At 36.7% G+C, this 18,856-nt stretch overlaps 1 protein-coding gene and 1 pseudogene across 4 annotated transcripts in view; one reads left to right on the top strand and one right to left on the bottom strand.

Moving 5' to 3' along the window:
- UMAD1 (UBAP1-MVB12-associated (UMA) domain containing 1) overlaps positions 1 to 18,856 on the bottom strand; it is a 218,042-nt gene that overhangs the window by 85,681 nt on the left and 113,505 nt on the right. The gene's annotated exons all lie outside the window — the stretch shown is intronic.
- Positions 15,204 to 18,856, top strand: part of LOC100064099 (5-azacytidine-induced protein 2-like) — a 38,961-nt pseudogene continuing 35,308 nt past the window's right edge.

Below are 18,856 nucleotides of genomic sequence, written 5' to 3'. Positions count from 1 at the left end.
AGAAAGTTCCATAAAGGGCTGCTCTGAGCAGTCCACTGACAACAGGTTCTACAGGCTCTGCTAAAAACAAACAGACTGACATAAAAAGGATTTTCAGTGTGTATAGCCTGAAGCCTAAATTTGTAAACAGAAAAAAATATAGCCACACTCTACCAGGTTATCTAGTCTCCTGAAACAAAGATTCAAATGTGCTGCCCGTTGTGGGTGAAGATGATGGAATGGATCCATCACCAATAATGCAAACCTAGGTTGGAGATGCATTGCCAAGTCACTCACACTGAGGGCTGTTCAGTCTCTTTTCCAATCAATAGAATAAACGTGTGAAATTACTGATTGGTGTTAGGAGTTCCGCTCAGCCAGTTTTCAACATAGAAAAATAAGTGGGCCCATGAGACCAAATGGGTGTTTCATCCTGTAGCATCGATTGGTCCCATCAGATATTATGTAGGTAAGCTTCTCAATCTCTTGAAATTGAGTTCTTAGATTGATAAAAGAATTGTAGTGTAACAGAAAACTGCAAAGCAAGTTTCTAGCAGAAATAATAAATGCAGTATATGAAATATAATCAGCTTCAAGTTAAGTTTCATTCATTCAAGAAATATTTGTTAAACACCTACCACATGCCATATGTCATGCTGGGCACCATGTGAACACAGCAATACCATCCCTGCCCTCACAGTGTTTACATCCTAGAGGGGATTTCAACCAAGAAATGAAAATCACAAAAACTGGTTGTAGAAATGAGCCAAAATTAAAAATCATGGGAGTACCAAATCAGTTAAGGAACAGAAATTTGTATAGAGCACACTGGAAAAGGTGGCCAGCTATAACAAAAACAAGCTTCCTTATTAGGCTCCTTTCACTTAAAAAAAGAAAAAAATATATATCATTAGTCAGTATCATTACTTTTAATGAAAGTCAAATATCAAATATGCTGTTACATCACACAAAAGTTTGAAGAGAATATTTCTGAAAATACACCAAAGTTATTTGAAGAAAAGCAGATATTAAAAAAAAATAAATCACTTACAAATCACAGGTCACAATTAGAAGCAAAGCCACACATAGTGGATATGGTAAGGTGGCAGAATGTGATAACTAGATGAAGACAGAATTTGATTTCAAAATGCAAAAGAAGCTGGTTGATTTTATTGAAGATGTCATATTTGTCATTCAGTTATACAATAGAAATGTGTGAAATGACTGTTCTCACATAGTATATTGGGTCACAATATACTATGTCATATTTAAAATGTTCGTGTAAGAAAAGAAATTTGGTCCCTTTAAGAACTCAGGTAAACCTCAACACCACAAGGCCTGAGGGAGGAAGTCCTGGCCCTTTCTCTGGCCAGCTGACTGCAAGCAGGCGGACAGCAACAGTGAATCACCAGTTCACATCCTGAGCAAGAAGGACCCTGAACCGGCCCAGATCAAAGTTTAAGGTTGCAAACTCAGGACTGCCCATCCTTTGCAATATTTATGGAACTTTCATTTGGGCTACAATACACAGACGGAGTGGAAGAGAAAGCGAGTCATGGGCTAGCCTGGGATGAATGTGCCCCAAAGGAAAGTTGGGGCTGAAAGAAGCAGAGAGCAGGGCCTTCATATGCATAAACAGAGGTCAATTCTGAGATCTCTCCTTGCCAGTGGGGCAGCGCATATCACATTTCCATGTGTGTAGGAATTACCTGGAGTGCAAATTCCTGAGTCTCACAAGAGATTCAGACTTTTGAAGTCTGGTGAAGGGCCTAAAACTCTAAATTTTTAGTAAGCATTCCAGGAGATTCTAATGCAGGTGGTTCATGGACAACACTTCAAGAAACACTGAAGCAGACTGAGAGAACCTACATGGCTGACAGATTATATCTGCCTCATTTCTGGAATGATTATCCTCTCCTTCCTTCTCTCCTTCCCTCCCACATAGTTTAAATATTTAGAGAGTACATATATCTGTGCTAAGGTTGAGGCCCAATAAGGTAAGTTCCCAAAAGAATCAAAAGCAGGGTCTTAAAGAAATATTTGTACATCTATGTTCACAGCATTATTCACAAGAGCCAAAAGGTGGAATCGACCCAAGTGTCCATCAAGAGATGAAGGGATAAACAAAATGTGATATTTATACATATATATTTATATATAATAGAATATTATTCAGCCTTAAAAGATAGAAATTCTGACATAGGCTGTAACATGGATGAACCTCGAAGACAATACCAAGTAAAATAAGTCAGGCACGAAAAGACAAATACTGTATGATTCCATTTATATGAGGCACCTAGAACAGTCAAATTCATAGAGACAGAAAGTAGAATGATGGTTGCCAGGGGCTGGGGGTGTCGTAGAAAGTTGTTGTTTAAGGGGTACAGACTTTAAGTTGTGCAAGGTGAAAAGAATTCTGGAGATTGGTTTAAAACACTGTGAGTGTACTTAACACTACTGAAATATACACATAAAAATGGTTAAAATGGTAAAACATGTATTTTACTGTACAATTAAATATATAAACTTTAAACAGTAGATGTGTTACCCTCTATTTAGAACAATAAAATGGTGGAACTTAAAGATAAGACTACTACTAGTCAATACTACATTTTACAATTTATTTTAGTTTTGTTCTGTGTTTACATACAGATGTTATAATTAGTCTTTATTCCATATTCACAGTTATTTTAATAAATTTATATATATATATTTAAAGAAAAAAGGAAAAATCAAGTGAAGGAAAATGTTTCTTTCTCTCCACTAAGAACTGGTTAGGGCTCAATAAAGGGCCTGGCTACAAGAAACAGTTTGACCAGCTGCCCAGTTACAATGCATTGCAGTAAAAAAATAATAAACAATATAAGGAGAGCACACTTCAGCCACTCTGCACTAGTACAATAATGTTGTTTCTGCTGATGTGTATCTGAAAGCTTACTTGTACTTACATTACCAGGTAAACAACATGTGTTACTGATACTGAATACTGATATGATATACTTTAAAAAGTTCTCAACTGCTGGTTATAAAAATTGAAATTTTTGTATAACTTGAATCAAGAAATATAAAACATGAAGTACTGGATAAACAGAGAAAGCACTGTTATAGATTATGCAAAACCTCAGAGCTAATATGTGGATCCTTTAATGATCTAAAGCAAAATATCTAAACTTCCTCTAAATAAGAGATATTTTTCAATCCCCTTGAAGCCTTAAAGTCTCTAGGATGGAGGAGAGGTTGCTGACAATACAATCCAGGAGTTTGGGGGAGGGGTTCCTTATCAACAGATAACTTCTTAGGTCCCTACTACTGGCTTGTGCTTCTTTGCCACAGAAATTCCACCAAATCTGAGGAGTTAAGGGAAGGAAAGAAGAGGAGAGTAACAGGATAGGAGGCAGTGGACAAATCAGATTTTGAGAACCTGCTTCTGGCAGATCCTAATCTAACAACGGGGGAACAATGAGCTCAGGAGCTCCAAAATAGGCTGAGAGCACAAAATCAGAAAAGTGTAAAAGCAAAAACCCATTGAGAAGGAAGCAGCACCCTGGTGAGATGAGCAGGCGGCATAGCTAAAAAGTATGGGAATTTGCTTGAAGACAGGGTGAAAAGCGATGATGGAAAGAGCAAGGACCACTCTTTGCCTGAAACATTCCTGAACCCAGACGTCAACCTGCTAACATGTACTCAGTGTTCCCATCTCAGCTTCAACCTCACTCCCTCAGGCTCCCCAAGCGGAATCCATGCCCTCTTTACATGCTCCCATATGTTCTCACTCTTCTCCAAAGCACTGCACACATTTACAATCATTTAATTAAATGCACTCACTCGTTTAATAGCTGTTGTTCCCACTAGACTGTCAGTTCCACTAGGACAATGACATGCTTATTTTATTTGCCACAACATTCCCAGCAACTTGTTCAGTGTCTGGTACCAAGTACACACGTGGTAGGCCCTTATGAAATGGCTGTTTTCTGACTGATGCATTACAGCAACTAGGAGGGCATTGTCAAGAGGAGAGTGGCAGATAGTCTAAGAAAAATAAAAGTTTCTTATGAAACTATGGGATAAATAAAGGAAGCTGAAGAGGATGAACTATGATTGGTAAAAGGAAATAAGTTTATTAATAGCATTTAGAACCGGGTGAAAGGTAGAGAGGCTGAAAAAAGGCGTAAGGAGAGATCAATAATCACAGCTCTAACGTAGTTTGGACAGGATTTCTGCAACGAGGAAGGACAAGGCAGACCAGCTGTCAGATACTTGGAAACACTGCCCAGCAGTTTGTTACAGGTAGAAGGAAAAGGACAAAGAGTCAATAGTGACTTTGAAACCGGAGAAGAGAATTTACCAGATTCTACATAGTTACGGTGAGTTTGAGATAACTGCATGAAATAGAAGAGGTGGCTGCGATTCCAAAGGAACTCTGATAAAGTATTTTTTCTTATTTTATTGTATTTAATGCTGTATTTTTAAGTTTACTACTGATATGAACTCGAAAATTTTAAAATATCTTCTTTAAAAAACATCGTACTACATTAGAAATTATTCTAATATATTTGGGACATTTTTAAAGTTCCTCTAAAAATAGTTGTAATGTTAAAAAAAATCTGCAGTTCTTTCAGTTTGTAAAGAAGGAATCACTAATTTCAGCACTGGTTAAACAGTAAAACCATTTGCCATTTTAAAGTTATGAAAATCATCTATCGTTTACGTAATTTAAACTTACATTTCTATTTTATTACCAGCAAATTCCACAGTATTGCTCAGTTTCATAAGTTCCATATTCCTGAAATTAGGATTCATTTACTAAATCCCTACTATATATTTATATCTTCATAAAATCAGTGATTTCAAATAAATTCGGTAGTCTTCTAGGGGATGGTTCAGTGAAATCAGAATTCATCCGGAATGTGCCTAACTGCAACACATAAAAAAAAAGTTCCAATCTCCAATAACTTTATTCTAAAGTTTAAAGGACTGGGCTGGAAAAGACAAACAGATTAACCCACCAGCTCTGTTACACGAAGCTGTCTAAGAGTAGTTGTTTCATTCAAGTCAACCTGTCTCAATCAAATTCCTTCTCTTCTCACCACTCGCCACTTTAACTGACTCCAGACTTAATGAAGCAAACCTCCTTCCTGGGGCTATCAGATTCTCTCTCCTCACCCTGTAAGAAAGCATTTCAACCCTAGAAAGAGCAAGGACCCTGGAAACCGGAACACAGCGGCAACAGGGAGAGCCTCTCAATCGAAGCGAAGAGCAAAAAGTAGCTCTTCCCACACGGCTTCCTGAGGGGGAAATACTGAATGCTGACTTCTCTGTACAGGGCCAACTGATCTGTAGGCCATGCACCGACCACCCATCTCATATCAAAAGAAGTCAGGAAGAAAAGCATAAAGAAGAATATGGTTTCTCATCAAGCCTGATTCTAAGATTACAGCAAACAGTGTGTTTAATAAGAAGCTTCTTAGATCAGGAGACAGTACACAGAAGTAGTGGGATAAAGAGTTGGAGAACCTAAGTTGCTTTCGGCCCCATAATTCTCAAAACAGAAAATGGACCCATATTCAAATATCAGTAGAAAACAAAAGCATTCTACTATGGTCTGAATGTGAACCCTCAAAATTTATATGTTGAAATCCTAACCCCCAAAGATGATGGTATTAGGAGCTGGGGCCTTTGGGATGTACTGAAGTCATGAGGGTGGAGCCTTTATGAATGGGATTAGTGCCTTATAAAAGAGACCCCACAGAGATCTGTAGCCCCTTTCACCATTGAGGACATGATAAGGCACCGGCTCTGAATCAGGAAGAAGACCTCGCCAGAAAGTAATCATGCTGGTGCCATGATCTTGGACTTACTAGCCTCCAGAACTGAGGGAAAGAAATTTCTGTTGTTTATAAGCTACCCAGTCTTTGGTGTTTTGTTATAGTGGCCCGAATGAACTAAGACACATTCCAAAATTAAAATAAATAAATTATTTGAGGTTTATCCATCATTTCTGATTATCCAAGTATCTGTTTTTCTATAAGATTGGTGAACTAGTCTTTTTATTTCCCAGTTTCTACGGGAAGAATATTTTTTTAAAAAGTCAGTCTGCCTGCTTGTCTATCTATATCTTTCTTCCTCCTTCTCTTCCTTCCTGAATAATTGAGTCTCAGCGAGGTAGGCCGTAGAGGATGCTGGATCCTGAGTGAGGAAAGGAGGATGTGGGGAAGGCTGCGGCAGCAATGGACTGGTTCAGGCTACTGCAGTACAAGCAGGGTAAAGATGGGCCTAGATCGTCTCACTGTGCCATAAAGCACCGAAAGAATGAAAAAGACATTTTGAATGAGTTCCCACTGACCAAAACTGGGACATTTTAAGCATCAAAATAAATGATTGTAACACAGTATAATCCATTTAAAAGTCCATAAACAATAATTTAAAAAACTCATGCATCCATACTGATATAAATAAAATAATGAATAAATAAGAAGTGGAGGAAGCTTTTCCTTGCAGTGGGATGCCAACTGATAAATGGAGAAGGAATGAAGGAATTAGAAAATCACCAGTTGGCAACTATTACAGTAATAATTAATTCAGCCAAGAAACAAAGATAAATGCTAAAACTAGTGAGTGGGAGGTTGATAACGAACCAGTCTCAAAAGCACTGCCGTCCAAATACTGATTATAAAGAGAGAATGAGTAACTTTACAGTAGAGAAATCTGGCGGATACCACCTTAAATAAGAGATCATGGTTAACAACTCGAGTGATTTAACAAACGGGAATCGTGCACCATGCAAGAGGATGCAGTGAGAAGAACATATCGCTTCTGTGATATTTGTAACAAAAACACATCACCTGAATCCCATTTCAAGGACACATCAGACAAACCCAAACTGAGGGATATTTTATAAAATAACCGGCCTGTAATCTTCAAAAGTATCTAGATACTGAAAGTCAAGGAATGACCGAGGAACTATTCCAGATTGAAGGAGATTAAAGAGACATGACAACTAAAGGCAACATGGATTCCGAACTGGATCCTTTTGCTATACAGTGCATTATTTGGACAAAACATAAACGGAGGTCTGTGGCTTTGATAGTTAATTTCCTGATTTTGATGACTGATGTAGGAGATGTCCCTGCTTTTAGGAAATACCCATAAAGTATTTGGAAGTAATGACACATCATATTGCAAATTTACTTTCAAATGGTAAAGCAAAAAGCTCTTTTCACTGTTTTGTAACTTTTTTGTTAAGTTCGAAATTATTTCAAAATAAACAGAAAATAAGAGGAATAGTTAGGATGGTTAGAATACATGTATATGACAGAAAGAGACAGAGACAGAAATAGAGACAGAGCTCTCAATGGCTCCATTAACCCACTAACCAAAATGGAAGTAATCCTTTACCTTTTCGCCTTTTTACTATTTTCACTCGTAAATGACTACATAGGAAAGTAGCATGCACAGTTACCCAAGGATGTTTCACATGCAACAAGAACTCTAACAAAGTTCAGATTAGGAGACCTTTCTAAGAAGGAGGGGCAGAAGCTAACTTAAAAATACATTTCAGATGATACGATAATGTGTAACAAGGCTGGTCTTGTTTATTTTCTTATATAGCACTTTTCCTCAAAAGATATTAAGCAAACTTTTCTTCTACTTTTCAAGGAAATCATGACAACTTCCTGAAAGGAGACAATCTCTTTACAACAACTTTACGAACAAGGAATAATTCTGCTTACTTAACAGGTGAAGAAAATAATGAAAGAGAGATTTTACAGTTCCTAGCACCACAAAATGCCTAAGTGGTAGAGCCAGTATTCAAACTAAACTCTGTCTGGGTTTAAGACCCACGTTTTTCCCAATATAATTATAAAAGGAGACAGTTTACTGAGAATTCTCTCCATGAACAATATCCACCTTCAGAACGGCATACTGTCATGGGAAAATTGAATCCATTTATCGTCTTACATTTCTTCTTTATTTTGCCTCCTTTTTGTAATGTATTGAAGTAGAAGAGACAGAGCACAATGTCTATTTCTGGTTTCGTTTCACTTAACCAGAAGAACACTGACCATTTTATAACACTGTGCAAGACCAACTGAACACCACATGGAACTGGGTGCTGTTGAAGAGGTTTTGTTGGTGGTGCTTAAGTATGCCGTTGGTGTAATTATTTCTGGCTCTGATATTTGAGTTCTATTTTCTCTTAAGCACTCGGAACCAGTTTTATATCTCTCTAATAAAGGATATCACTTTACCTCTACAATTTCCAACAGTTGATTTTTAAAGTAAAACTCTTGGTAGTTAAGACACGGAAGCAACATTTGAGCTTATCTTGGCTACTGTTCCCCATCCCTGCTTCCAAACCCATTTCATAAGCGAGATCTGGAACACGATGTCCTTATTGTCCATTCTAATTCTCACCTCCCAACCCCAAAGCTTAACAAACACCCACAGAAAAACACCCTACAGCATCTGCCTTTTTAAAAATATAATTTCTATTCTACAAAACAAAGGATTCTTAAGTTCTTATATTCCAATTGTACTGTCATTAAAGAGACAGTGAATTCTTTTTCTTTTGACAAAGAAAATACGTATTTTAATAACACCAGTCTTGACTTACAGACCACTTAGAGTATGCTACAACTATCTGTAATTGAGCTGACCTAGTTTCATTTTACAAATTAGACAAGATGGTACAACCAACCTATTTCTTACAAGGATTAAATGAGATCCTAGATAGTCTCTTTCTAAAAATCAGCAAAATTACCATCTCAAAACAGGATAGTTTATTTCTAGATCAGACTTGCCCAGTGACTATGTATGTCTACACAACAGATTATGCACCAGACATTCTGCTGTTGTTGCTGATGTAGGCACAGAAGGTAAATAACGTGGATTAACTAGGATTAAAGTATTATTTTCTGATTACATTTGTGGTTCAAGATTCTAGGTACTTAAAACTATTCTCAAGATTAAATAAAAAGCCTACAATTTAAAGTGAATAAAAAGAAAATAAAATAAATGTAAAAGTCTAAAAAATTAAACTATTTAACTTATAAAAAATTTATTTTTATTATGTATGCAATAGCATACATCTACATGACCTAGACATATTTTCTTACCTCTGAGAAGGAAGGTGATATGTAAGACAATATGTGACACAGGTACCTCACATGCACACATATTAAAAGTTTCACATAAGCAAATGTTATAAGAAGACTCAGAATCATGAGAAATAATCAGAAGAACAGAAAAGTATATGAGAATACAGGAGGAAAACTCTGAAAACAAAACTGAGATTTTCATTTTTCCCTTATTTACTCTGAAGTTTATTTTCCATTAATATTAAAAAAATTTCTTCCCAAACTACTATATTCCTAAAAAGAAACAGAGAATCAAAATAGAGCACAGATAAGAAAAGGGAAGTTTAAAAATGAGAGAATGGAAAAAAACAAATTTAGAGTAACACAAATAGTAAATGATGTGGTTTCCATTGTATGAGTAATTTGCATAATGCAATGATAGATTATTTTCACATCTTAAAATTTCTTCCTTAATTTTATGTTTAATTTTATGACTTGCTTCTTCATTCAAAATACAAGGCTAGAGAAAATGGTTTGGATTTGACAAAGAGAACACCTCAATGCGTGAAAATGATCAGAATTCTACAATTCTATTTTTAAAAGTTTTTCAGGTTTCTCTTTTTCTACTTCGTTATTCCAGATATAAATTTCCCTCTTTCTGAATTTAGAAATTAAATGGTTCCAAACCCCAAAGCAGTAACAGTCCTAAACCCAAACAAAAAACTGTTAGCATTAATAAGAGCTCAGTAAAGAGGATGAAAACAAAATTAATATATAAAACTCAACAGCTTTCAAATAACTAGTTATAAAATACAATGGAAAGAAATTATCCAATTCCCAATAGCTACAAAATATAAAATATTTGGAAATGAAAATTTTTTTAAAACCAAGTCTTATATGAATAAACCTATAAAACTTTCCTGAGGGACATTTAATAAAAATACTTAAATAAATGAAGAATCATTCCTGGATGGATTATATGTGCATAAATATGTCAATTCTTCCCACATAAATGTATAGAAATACCAGTAAGGCAATTCCAATAAGATCTCCACTTTTCTTTCCTGAATTTGGCAACGTATTTTAAAGTTGTACTAATAAAAATTTAAAATGCAAGAACAATCAGCTAATTTTTTAAAAAGAATGGGGGGGAGGGCATTGTGCCCTATACACTACTAAATCTTCAAAAATCTAAATTAATTAAAACACTAATGAACTGGAAGGAAGACAGATCAATCACACAGAAAACTCAGAAAAGGATCCTAGGATATGAAAGAATTCAGTACATTCTGTTCGTGTCACCAAAATTTTACTGAATACCTATGTGTCAAGTACTGTTAGTAGGAAAGTAAACTGACGTAATCTTCCTAGAAAGCAATTTGGCAATATGTATCAAGAACTTTGAAAGAGTTTATAGCCTTTTAGCCAGTAAATACACTTCTAGAATTTATCCTAAGGAGTGGTCAGAAATTCATTTAGGTATTCATACAAAGATGTTCATAAGAAGGTTATTTCTAACAGTCACAAACTGGCAAAAATAATAGGAGAATTAATAAATTAATTATGGTATATCCATACAATGGAATCATATATAGCAATTAACATGTTTAAAAACTTAATATATATTCACACAATAGATTATATAACAATGAGAATAATGAACTACAATTGTACACAACAATATGGATAAATCTCACTAACATAATTTTAGTGAAAGAGCAAGACACAAAATGTACACACTATATGATTCCATTTCCACACATTTCATACATATAAAACAATCTATCCTGTTAGAGGTCAGGATACCTTTGGGGAGTTGGGTAAAGTGGCCGAAAGGGGTGAGTTGGGGGAAAAACTCCAGGATTCTATAATTTCTATTTCTTGATCTGGATGCAAATGACATTTTATGAAAAGTAGAACTTACTGATATTGAACTTATCATTTGTACATGTTTCTGTATGTATGCTATTCATCAACAAAGTTTTTCAAAATCAATGACGTAAACAAACATCCATAATATTAAAGTAGAAAAAAATTCAGGACACATAACTGTGCAAAACATATAGTCTCAGTGGGGCCCGCCCCATGGCTGAGTGTTAAAGTTCCGCACCCTCCGCTTTGGCAGCCCGGGTTTGCAGGTTCAGATCCCGGGCACAGACCTACTCCACTCATCAGCCATGCTGTGGAGACATCCCACACACAAAGTAGAAGAAGACTGGGACAGATGTTAGCTCAGAGCTAAACTTCCTTCAGGAAAAAAGAAGAGGAAGATTGGCCACGGATGTTAGCTCAGGGTGAATCTTCCTCACTAAAGAAAAACAATAAAAAAAATATAGTCTCAGTTTGTGAATAAAGAAATAGCATTAAAAAATTGCTAGAAGGAAAACAGGTAATTGGGGGTGTGAACTGGGGGGGTTGGGAGGATTAGAGGAACTGGTGGGAGACAGGAAAAGACCCCTAACAGTATAGGAGTCACTTGATATGAAAGCTTGGTTTGAAGAAGAGATGGTCGTGGCTAGAGGGTGTGTGGAGTAAAGGTGGATGGTTTTAAGACAGGAGGAGCTTGTAAAAAGACATATGTGTACAGTGATGGGTGGCAACTAGATTTTTGGTGGTGAACACGATGTAGTCTACACAGAAGTCAAAATATAATGATGTACACCTGAAATTTATACAATGTTATAAACCAAGGTGACCTCAATTAGAAATTAATTAAATTTCAAAAAGACAGGAAAAGCTGGAGCTTGTTTTAAGTTCTGATGGAAAAGAGTCAGTAGAGAGGGAAAGGTACAGGAAATATACAGAAAAAGAGCAATAATGTCCCTTGGCAGACCACTAAATGTATACAAAAGAAGCAAACCCAGAGAAGGGCAGGAAGGTTTTGACGATCATATGTACATAAAGCAGTTCTTTTGCCTGGAGCTTCACAAATTAAAGTGTCAAGAAATGTGTCAATTTTCCTCTCCGTTTATATCCATTTGTACTCTTTCACGAGGCCTTCAGATTATCATATTATCTGGATCAGGTAATTGTTGTAAAGAGTTTTAGCCACAAGATAACCTATCTCTCACTTCAGAATACTTCAGGCCAAAATAAAGACCAAGTCCAGTGAAGCCCAGGTCAAGTATAACGACAGCAGGTCTGGTGGGAAGTGGCATTTCTACCACACGCTAGCTGTGTGACTTGAGGCAAGTTATTTAACTCGCTGTGTCTGAGTGGCCTCATGTGAGAAATGATGCAGATAATAAGAGGCTGGAAGACTTAAATGAGATCATCCACATAAAATGCTTAGCCAACAGCGGCACAGAGGACACCCTCAATAATTATAAATTACTATCGCTTTCTTTTTCTGCTGGGGGCAGAGTTTCTAAGATGTCTTCAGATCTAGAAACAGCAAAACAAAAACCAAGAACATAATGGCTAATGAAGAAGCAGCCCCTAATTGACAATAAATAATCTCAGGAAAGAATATGCTTTCTCTCAACTTTTTATTTTGAAAAATTTCACATTTATATAAAATCTGTAGTACAGTGAACATCCTAGATTATTAACCTTCACCTATATTCACCAATTGTTAAGTTTTGCCATATTTATTTTCTCTCTCTCTAACACACAAACACGCAACAGGACCAGTGTTAGAGAAACCAACATGCCAAGTGGCTGGCTCACTGTATAGAAGAGATTACTCCATCTATTTGCCATGTGTACAAAAAGTCAGCCTTTTTCAGAGAATACATTGCATAAGACACACAATGTTGTAACATTAAAGCTGCAATAACTGCGAGGACCAATGGAGGATAACACTGATAGCAGATAAAAAGATATTTTTTGCAAAGCCCCCTCGGGAAAGATAAAAGATCTCAGAGCTCTATTCTTAGGTCTGTTAACAAGGAGAAAGCAAAGGCTTTCATTACCAGGCGAGGGAAGCCTGACAGAGCTGGATCAGGGTTAGAGTTAGACATGTTACTAAATGAGTTACTGGCAAAGGACTTTTGAGAAATATCCATGTGTGCAAAGGTATTTCCCCCTTAGCTATACTGAACAGAACATTTGAATGAAGGTTCTCCACTCCCTTTTTTTGGCATCAAAGCTATCATGCATATCTGGTAGTAGATCAGAACATCAAAAGGATACAAAACATGTTGTCTCAAATAATTACACATCTGAAAATGTATTCTACAGATTTTAGGTTGAACCACACAGAATTTTTCCAAGGTTAAAAAGTCAATATTGTCAGGCCAGCCCCAGTGGCCTAGTGGTTAAGTTTGGCATGCTCTGCTTCAGCAGCCTGGGTTCAGTTCCCAAGCATGGACCTATATCACCCATCTGTCAGTGGCCACGCTGTGGCGGCAGCTCACATACAAAAACAAAAATGGAAGATTGGAAGCAAATATAAGCTCAGGGAGAATCTTCCTCAGCTCAAAAAAAAAAAAGCTCAATATTGGCAATTTCATATATTCACATATATTTGTTCAAGTGGGAAACGACATATGTATAAGAATATTCACTGCAGTATTGTTTAGAAAAGTGGAAGTCTGCAAATAACCGAATTGTCAATAGATAGGGGACCAATAAATAAAGTACAGCATGACCATATAATGAAATACTATGCAACTGTCAAAAGAAAAAAATAAAGAGCTCTCTCTATGTAACCCCTGGGAAATTTAAGATACACTGTTAAGTGAAAAATGTATGGTGCAAAATATTCAGTATACTAAACTACTTTTTGTTTAAAAGCAGAAAGAAGGGTAAAAAGATACATTTGCATTTGCTTATGTACACATAAAGAAAGTCTGGAAGAATTTTAAGAAATTAATAGTAGTTGATTAATTTGAGGGGAATATGACCTGTGTGGATGGAAGACAGATGCTGGAGGAAGACTTTTCAGTGTATCTCTATTTATGTAGGTTTGAACCATTTATATATATTACCTAGTCAGAAAAATTTAAGTACGAACCTCAGAAAAAAAAATTAAGGTGTTGAATGTTTAGAAGGGAAAATGATTCTTGTTGTCTTCTTTCTGCAATAGTGCAACGTTAAGTTGTAATCATCTCCATGAAAGCACAGTTTCTAGTGTTTGCATGGTAACCATTATTATTGATTTAAGATATAAAAAATTGATGAATTTTTGGCATGCTATCTTTGTTTCACATTAGAGAATACAATAATATCTAAAAGGCTTTTTAAAAAAAATTTATTTTGCGATCAAGATTCATTAGTTATATATTATATAGTTGCAAAAAATAGTACTGAAAATTCCCGTGTGTCATTCACCTAGTTTTCCCCCACGGTTCCCATCCCTAACCATGGCAATCACTAATCTGTTCTCCATCTCTGTAACTTTGTCATTTGAGAATATTATATAAATGGAATCATACAGTGTGTAATCTTTTGAGATTGCCTTTTAATAATTTTTTTGCAACCTCAATCCCCGTATTTCATTTTCTCATATGCTTTTTTTTAAACTCAGGGTTACTGAGGGATAATTTACATGCAGTAATTGTCATCCTTTTCACTGTGCAGTTCTATGAATTTTTTTATAGTTTTACTGTGGCATAATTAATGTATAACAAACTGCCTATTTTCAAGTGTCACATTCAATCAGTTTTGACATATGTATACACTTGTGAAAGAATCATCACAATAACATAATGCATATATCCATCACCCGGAAAAGTTTCCTCACGCTCTTTTGTAATCCATTTTTCCTACACCACACTCCCATCCCCAAGCAACCACTTTGCTTTCTATCACCACAGGTTTGTATTTTCTAGATTTTTATATAAAGGGAATCATACAGCATGTTCTTTCATTTCTCCAAGGCCACAAAGATTTTCTCCTATGTTTTCATTTATCAGTTTTATAGATTTAGATTTTTTATTTAGGTCAATTACCCAATTTGAAGTAACTTTTGTACATATGTGGGCCTTGTAGAGAATCCTGGGGAACACCTGCTATTAGGGACCGAAGCAAAGAGAAAAGCAGTCAGTGATAGGGCTGGAGGAGAACAAGCAATGTCCTGACCCACAGAAGCCAAAGAGGGGGAGGGCTGCAATTAAAGGAGTGTTCAGGCCATCAAAGTATCCATGGAACCTTGCACAGAGACCACTGGAAGCAAACACAGAGTAATGGTCACCCGATTTCACAATGAGATCACTGGTGGCCTTCAAGACACAAGTTCAATACAATGAATACAATGACAGAAGCCAGACTGAAATGGATCAGAAGAAAGCATGGATGGTGAAGAAGGAAAGCACTCAAATCACTCTTTTGAAAATTTCAGCAATTTCAGAAAATGACAGAAACACATATGACACTGAACTCAAAGAGTGTTTCTTGACTATGCAGAAGGACCAGGTAAACAGAGATTAAAAGAACAAGAGAAAGATATGAGATATTGATAAGCTAGGTTTGAGATGAGGCAGGATGAGAATGTGTCAAGAACACTGCTTACCTTTTGCAAGGAGGAGACAGAAAGTGAGAAGGAAACGGATAAAGACAGATATTTTGAGATGGTGGCCAGGGAAGCTCAAAGGCACTGCTCAACCTTCCTGACAAAGTAGACGAGGAGTTTATCTACTGGGACTAAGAAAGGAGGGCTGCGCTGGACTGTGGCTTGAGAAGGGGGAAAGGGTTTGGCATTGGTGTTTGTGGGGGAAGTGGTGGGTTAGGAATCAAAAACAGATAAATAATGGGTTATCAAGGAGATCTGAGAGCACTCAGAGAAAGAATCGATGTTTGTGAAATTTAATATTTGCTTCATTCCCTTTCTTTGGCTGCCAAGAGTTCCAAAAAGAAAAGACACAAACAGGTTGAGGGGTTCCATAACTACACTAAAGGACCTTACTACCTCACGTCCCTTTCTTTCTCTTTTCTAAGACTCACAACCTGTTTGGTATATAAAACAGGTATTGCACTTCGACTTTACACATGAAGAAACAGAAGGTGAGAGACTGACTTTCCCAAAATGCTCAGCTAGCTGGGACTCGACTCCAGATTTTTTGGTGTTAATTCCAGTAATTAGAATTTCCAGTAATCTCCTCAGTGCATCACGTAGCTCTCTATCTTCAATGCTCTTCACTGCCATTCTTGACTATAACCTGGCCTCAGGCAGGTTCTTAGCTGCTCTTCTCCCTTTCCAATCCACCCCACACTCTCCTCCACTCACCCTCCTAAACTCCACCCCTGCTCTGTAGAGGCAGGAGTCTGCAGGAGAGTTTGGCGCACATGAGGGCTCAGTTTGCAAACAGGAAAACCAACTATCAAGCTGCAGCCGTGGTTTGCCATTTAGAATGAACTCAGGTGTGATTCTCAGTGTTTTCTGAGGGCCTCTGGTGAGGAAAGAGACAAGGTAAAAGGAGAGAACAGCCACCAGAGAGTGAGGGCAATGACAATTGTGGTTCTTCCGGAAAAGACCCAATGGAGAGACCTCTTTCTATAACTCCCAAGGTAAGGGCTGCAAGACTGAAACAGAGCTTTAGGGCTCAACTCCCTCCCCAACCCCTCCCTTCATCCAGCTTTCCAAATTGCCCTAACTGAAATAAAGCCCAAGAGCCTCCCCTGGAAAATCACCAATATAAGATAAACTTAGAGCAAACCGAAATCTGGCAGCTTTATGTTGCCTAGGCTGAATATTTTGCTTTTTAGTGTGTTGGGCAATCAGTATAAAAACTTACAATGGATGAGGGTCTAGTACAAATCCTGGTTATTTGTGAACACAATAGTTTTTTTAAAAAATTCAGCTCCCTCTGACCTTGTAACAGTTATTTTGCTACTGTAGACTGTGATGCAAATTAAGGCATTTCTATTCTTATTTCAAAGTCTGCTGCATAAAATAAGTGTATGCTTTTCAAAGCCAATTGACAGCCTAATGTTCCACATTTAACTACAACAAATCAACACTTTGCCAGATTATTTCATTATTATTTCACTAATTCATTTAAAAATCTATCAAGAAAAATGCAATTTTCACCTCTCATACTTTCTGGTCTTGAAAAACAGTTAATTCTCCTAATGTTGCAGCTTGCATACAAAGCAAGTCTAAAAAGCAGCCTCAAATATTTTTTCTACAAAAGTAGATCACTATTTTCACGCATTAACGTTAACATAAATGTAAGTACACAATTCCTTACTTTAAACATTATTTTGAAAGCAGATCTCTCACAAGCTAAATTATCTTAAAACCCACACTTTTCAGTTTGCATTTGTTACAAAAACAAACAACTATTCTGCAGTAGAGCATCTTATATTTCCTAGAGCTAAAGATATTGTGAAACAGCAAAACCTTGTAGACCAGAATTATAGTGATATTTCTGCTTTTAAGGATTAAAGACAAAAATGAATAAATTTAAGGTTAAAACCTTCTTTTAAAAAAAAGGCTTCTTCTGTTATATTTAATCCACTTTCACACAGTTTTTCTTAATTACACTACAGCTGTCTGGTAAGGCACAACTGACCACTTCCATCATGAAAACAAACTGTACCCCACCATCCAAAGTTCTCGAGTAAAAAGCAAACGTTTTTGTGAGCCCAGCGAAAACGGGTGCAGCTGCTCCATTTCACCAGGCAGGCACCTCCACTCCATTCAGCTCTGAAGAATGGCAATGACTGTAAATTGTTCTTCCTGATCGGTTCCACAATAAAAACAAACCACACTACTTTCAATTTTTCAAAGCCAATTTTTTAAAGCCTCCAGTACACTGGAAACAAGAGTTGTGTTCTTCTGATTCACGGCCTTTGATTTCTACATAAACGTCCCTGTATGCATGTAAAAACAGGTCCCTGCAGGATACTCACATTGACTGTATATATTAACTTACCAGATGTACCAGAAGATACAAACGCCATCAGCCTACCTTTTAAAGCAAGATGCTATTTAAGAGCTTAAACGGCCTGTGACTAAAGGATGACTGTCAAGAACATACCGTATGTGGAGAGACATTAGGTAGTTCATGAGAAAGCTGCAGCGTGTTCACAAAAAGTACAACAAATGGTTTTGAACTCGTGTTTTAATGCTCTCAGGAAAAATTCATACTGTGGAATTAAGGTCAAGTCACACATCTGCATTTTTAACTAAAACACTCGGGAGCTGATAATAGCTAAAATTATTGACAGAATTTTGCTAAGAAATTTCTAAATGTTCCCAACTTTCACAACATTCAGATATTATCTACGATTTAAACTTGAGGTCTCCAAAGTATATTCTCAATCAAACAAACACTTATGTTTGCGCACACCTCCCTTATATTTATATAAATACATAATTTACTTATTTACAAACACAGAGCACTGTCCTAATATCTAATACACATTCAAAAACATATAAAAAATAGGTGTTTGTTAAGGATGGGATAAAAATAATTTATAAATAGGAGTTTCAAGGCTTTCTTGGGACACCTCCAATGGGCCCTGCTGCACAGCTCCTGGGGCACTGCCCACCTCCTCCCCACCTCCCATACAGATCCTAAGCAGCCATGGCTAATATTAGGCCAAGCTAAGTCGTTAGTGGCTTTGGGTGAATTCTTGGATTGCTGTAAATTTCTACCCCTGCCCCAAAGAAGATTTTTTTGTGGAAACATAAGGATATAATTTAGTTTAGAAGAGCTTTTAATTCTGACTCATGACTGGAGCATTGCAATGCAACTTAAATGTGATCAAACATGATGGAGATAAAAACAAGAAAATGTTCAACAAAAACAACAAGTGTTGGAGAGGTTGTGGAGAAAGGGAACCCTCACCCATTGCTGGTGGGAATGCAAACTGGTGCAACCACTCTGGAAAACAGTATGGAGATTTCTCAA

This window comes from Equus caballus, chromosome 4 (assembly GCF_041296265.1).
Source record: "Equus caballus isolate H_3958 breed thoroughbred chromosome 4, TB-T2T, whole genome shotgun sequence".
Classification (NCBI taxonomy): domain Eukaryota; kingdom Metazoa; phylum Chordata; class Mammalia; order Perissodactyla; family Equidae; genus Equus; species Equus caballus.
Note: the sequence above shows the minus strand (reverse complement) of the source record. Positions and strands in the feature narration are given on the sequence as shown.